Below are 5,075 nucleotides of genomic sequence, written 5' to 3'. Positions count from 1 at the left end.
TGGCATTTGAGTAATTGTAAATTGTGATATTTTGGAGTGTAAATTATAATAATGTGTAAATTCTGAGAAAATATTGAAATGAGAATTACTGATCTGATTAGTGAAAAATAATGTAATATGGTATTATTATATGAGTAGAAATGTTTTGCCTGGAAAATGGGATTTTGTGAATTATTAATATTGGAAAATAATGAAATGTGGTATTTATTTGTGAGTGTAAATTATTTGCATAAGAAATGAGTATTTTGGGAAAATGTGAAAAATATATGAAATGTGATATATGATATTACGAGATGATGAAATGTGCCCAGAAAATGATGAGAATATTTATATTGAACTGAATTGTAATATACTGAAATATAATTGATGAAATGCCAATACCGCATAATGATTGCGGGTATGTGGTGGTAAACCCTGTTGGATGGTTATGATATTTAGCACAGTACCGTTGCGAGTGGTGTTAGTGCAACCACACGGACTCTTGGAGCGTGTGACTGGACAGTCGACTGTGCCATTGTGTAGGGTTGTTGGGCCCCTTGAGTCCGAATCAGGGTATTAGGTCGGCCAGTCGTACTACAGATGCGATATGTGATATGATATTGGATCTAACCGGGTCGGCCAACCGCGGTTAGATCCAGCCTTCGGGCCGCACAACCTTGACCATGGGGGGAAGCATGGCGTGTATAGAAAGATCCTTAGGGTGGCCATGAGTTACAGACGCGATGTTGGTATTTGATACCGAGGATACTCATGAGTCGGTAAGTAAAGTGGAAATGAAAAGTGAAAGAATGATAAAATTGGCTAAAATGAGAAATGAAAGAAAGAATGGAAATTGAGAAATAAAGAATGATAAAATTGAGAAATGGAACAGTGTGAGTTAATAAAATAAATAATTAAGGCGAAGTGAAACTCTCCGCCTGAGGGCTTACTGAGTAAGGTGAGTGCCCTGATGGGTATCAGATGTGGCTATACCCGGCTGCATAACGTGTTAGGGCAGAGGGAAGCTACCTGTATGGGCGGGTAATCTTCCCTATTCTCAGGAACTTCGCGTGTAAATATGTGTTGGAAATCATTGAATTTGATAAATGATTTTTAAGCTTATAAAAGCTTGTGTTGTATATCTATATGATTATGTGTATGTGAATATCAGTGTATTTTCTCAAATGAAATGGTGATTTGAAAAGTAAAGTGTATTATAATTCTACTCATTTGGCCACACGCTGTAAATAATCTATTCCTTCTTACTGAGATGTGTTTCACCCAAATTATCTAAATTTTTCAGGAAATAGAGATAGGCCAGGTGGTAGAGCTCCGTGATCATAGGGAGCTGGGACCTTGAGATACAGGGTGAGTTTTGACTAGGGAGGTGTGGTTTCCTAGGATTGTATTATTTTTGGGTATGAGATAGTATTGTGTATTTATGTATGTTGATACTCTGAGTATTGTATTCTGACTTATGTGTATATACTGGCTTCCCCTGTTAGGTTGTTTAATAAAATACTTTTTACCCGGTATCTAATGCGGGTCGGGTCGTATGAATGGTACTAGGATTGTTGACGTGGCCGATTTGTGGATGTTATGGATTTATGACGTGATTATTTATTTATTAAAAGAAAAAAAAATTGTACGAAAATCGGGGCGTCACATATTAAATGTAATATGGACAAACATGGAAATAAATACAACCATGAAAGTCAGTATACAATGATATGGGAATAAAATAAATCCTAGAAGTTTATATGCAATAGCATGGAAATCGATAAAACTTTAAGAATAATATACAATATAAATAAATAAAAAATCTAAAATCTCAAAAGTAATATAAACAATGGTAATATGAGGACAATACAATAATTAAAATAATAATAAAAACCCTAAATAAATATACAAAAACTATAAATACAATAGTATAACAATAGTAATATGATAACAACAATAATGTAAAAACTAAATAATTAAAGTTATATAAACCCTAAAAATAATGATACATTAAGGATAAAAATTAAATAATATAACAACAATGATTTAAATAATACAACAACATAAATACAGGACAATAATAAAAACTTTAACAATAATATATAACAAAAGTGAATAATATAATGACAATAATAATAACATAAAAGTTATGTATAACAATAATAAAAATAAAAGCATTAGAAATAAAAATATTTTTAAACACAAAATGATGCATGTGCACGTGTGGTGGGTGTGCCATGAAAGTGTTTGCGACTGTGTCTGCTGTGATGTTGTAGGGAAAATGGCCGCTGTTAATATAGCTTACGATCATGTCAAGTGCTGACGGAACGTTTATTTGGCATCGGAAAATCCATAAGCACAAATATAAACAAGAAGAAAATGATAAATAAAAGTGTGAGAGGCTCTAGAGGCAAATTCGCCGATGGAGATCTTACGATCTCATGACAAACAGTTAATTAACCTCTTGGCATTTATTTAGCTACAACCGTTTTGGAGAGCTAAGATCAAGGCCATAGATTGCCTTAATCTCGGTACATATAGCCGTATATGGTGCTGTGTACTCAAGTGAGTGTTGTTGTGTGTGTTTAGTGTGTATTTTTGTGTGTTAAAGTGTGTGTATGTGTGTGTATAAGTGTGTGTTAGAGTGTGTGTATGTGTGTGTAAATGTGTGTGTTAAAAGTGTTGTTGTGCATGCTTCAGTGTGTGTAAATGTGTGTGTGGTCATGCGTGTTTCAGTGTGTATGGCTTGAGATGGTGTAAGGTTATGCGACTATGGCTGCATGAGATGGGAGTTGTGAGAGGGGTAGGCCGAAGTAACTACCTACTATGCAGTCGGAGTTGGTGAAGGTGATGGCGGCCGGTGAGCTTGAACTGGTGAGGTGTGGTTGAAGGAGCTGCGGTCAAAGATGGAGTTGTGTTGGGTCTCCGACTACGCTCTAGTGTGGTCGTGACTGTTGGAGGGCATATGGAGTTGCGAGAAGCATCGTGAGGTTGAAAGGATGCGTCGTAAGGTTGGTGATGAGGGGTGGTTTTGCCTGTCTTGAAACTGGATGCATTGTGAGGTTGCTAAGGAGAGCCGTGAGGGAGTTGGAGATAGTAAGGGTGGCCGGGGATAGAGTTGATGAAGAAAAACAACGGAGATTCCACTGCATAAGGGAGGGCTGGAGTAGAAGATTAGTGTCGGCGGGAACACACAGATCTATTGTAGATCGTGAAGATGAAGAGCAGGGAAGGAGGCTGTGTGAAATTACAAAGATTCAAGGAGGAAAGGGATTGACGGTGTAACGCCCCAACCTGGGTCTGCCAGGGAGCACTGCGTCTCTCCTCCTCCATCTAGACCAGACAATAGGGGGCAGGCTTTATTGGACTAATGACTGGCCCCACAGAACAACACGTGTCCTTTTTAGTGTGTTTTGTCCTCACTCACACACTTCTTGAGAAAACTTCCCAGAAGTCACACATCCCAAGATTACTCCAAGTCAAGCACGCTTAATCGTAAGGTTCTTATGGGAAGGCTCCCGAAAAGAAAGGTACACCTTGTTGATATGGGTAGTAACATCTAATCCTTTTAAGTCTTTCTTCCACGGGGTATCACATGTGGAGATGTCGTCAATGGATATGACGACAACGAAGGATGATGATAGAGATGACGAAAATGAAGATAGTCGATGACCGAGACAACGACAATTGGAGATCGTTGATGACGGAGACGGAGAGCCACTGTGAACGCAGTGTGGTTTAGTTCAAACTTTCATGAAAGAGCATGTGAGGAGGAGTGTGGAGATGAGTGTGGCGTGCACAGAGGAGGTTGAGAGAACTGGTATGAAGGGGATGATGGCCGTGCAAAGAGACTGGGATAGAGGGCGGAGATGTTGTCAACGGAGATCGTCGACAACAGAGACAAAGAGTGAGGGTCAGGTCATGAAGCTAGGTGTGTGAGAGAGAGTTATGGGTGGCCGGATATGGTGAGGTGTTGGGCAAAGTTGTAGAAGGTGGTTGTGGCTAGGGCTGGTCTGCGTGAAGATTGTGGTATGTCGGCTGCCATAGATGACCAGAGATGCAACTTGGTGGATGGCGGTTGTGCTGTGAGGGAGGCTGTGTAGTAGAGAAAAAATGTGTGTGTGTGTGTGTGTGAGAGAGAGAGAGAGAGAGAGAGAGAGAGAGAGAGATGGCAGCAAGTGTGTGTGTGTCTGTGAAGTTGTAAGGCAGAAGAGGGGTGAAGATGATGATGGGGGACGAGTGAGGGTGAGTTGTGTGTGCGAGTGTCCTCCCCAGCATCGCCCTCTTTCTTTTCCTTTTATAGGCTTCAAAATAAAAACCCTAGGCTCCTTCTTTAATTGCATTGCTGCATGGGCCATGCAATCCTTTTTCTAGGCCTTAATGGCTCCGACTAGCCTATATTGGAAACTATGAATTGGCCCATGCACTCTTTTTGCCACCCAATTGTGTTGCACATAATTCTCAGAAACAAAGTATTCAGACTCAAAATAAAAATGACTAAAATAAAATAAAAGGGACTCAAACAAAATATTCAATTAAAAAGGCCTCAATTTTAAAATTTAAAGAAATCAAGTTTTTTTTTTTTTTTTAAAAAAATATCAAATTTAAAATTAAAAGACCCAATTAAGAGACTCAATTTAAAATTAAAAGACTCAATTTAAAGATACCCGAGACTCAAATAAAAAGACTCAATTTTGAAAACTAAAGGCCTCAATTAAAAATAATAGGACTCGATTTAAGAAAATCCGAGACTCAATTAAAAGAACTCAATTTTGAAAAGGACTCAATTTTGAAATAAATTGGGACTCAATCAGATCCTCGCATTCTCAGGATACAAAGTTTATTTATATCACGAAGGGCCTCCTTAGAAAGGCTTGGTTAAAATTAGGGTGTCTACAGTGTGTGAACTCCACATGATGTTGTTATTTTACTTAATAAAGAAATAATTAAAATTATTATAAAAACATTTAATTAATATATAAAAACTTAGTGTTCACATTAAACTGCCCTAAGGTAGGCATAAATTTAGATTCTACGAACTTTTTAAACATACAAATAATATTCTCATTCTAGTCGTTCAAATACTATAAATGACA

At 37.9% G+C, this 5,075-nt stretch overlaps 1 non-coding gene across 1 annotated transcript; it reads right to left on the bottom strand.

Annotated features, from left to right (window-relative positions):
* Window positions 1–2,369: 2,369 nt before the first annotated feature.
* On the bottom strand, window positions 2,370–2,467 carry LOC131161163 (small nucleolar RNA snoR109). The gene has a single exon (XR_009138320.1). It is a non-coding gene; the product is annotated as a small nucleolar RNA snoR109 (small nucleolar RNA).
* Window positions 2,468–5,075: the final 2,608 nt, after the last annotated feature.

The sequence above is a fragment of the Malania oleifera genome, chromosome 7, assembly GCF_029873635.1.
Source record: "Malania oleifera isolate guangnan ecotype guangnan chromosome 7, ASM2987363v1, whole genome shotgun sequence".
Taxonomy (NCBI): domain Eukaryota; kingdom Viridiplantae; phylum Streptophyta; class Magnoliopsida; order Santalales; family Ximeniaceae; genus Malania; species Malania oleifera.
This window is presented reverse-complemented; position numbering and strand designations above follow the sequence as displayed.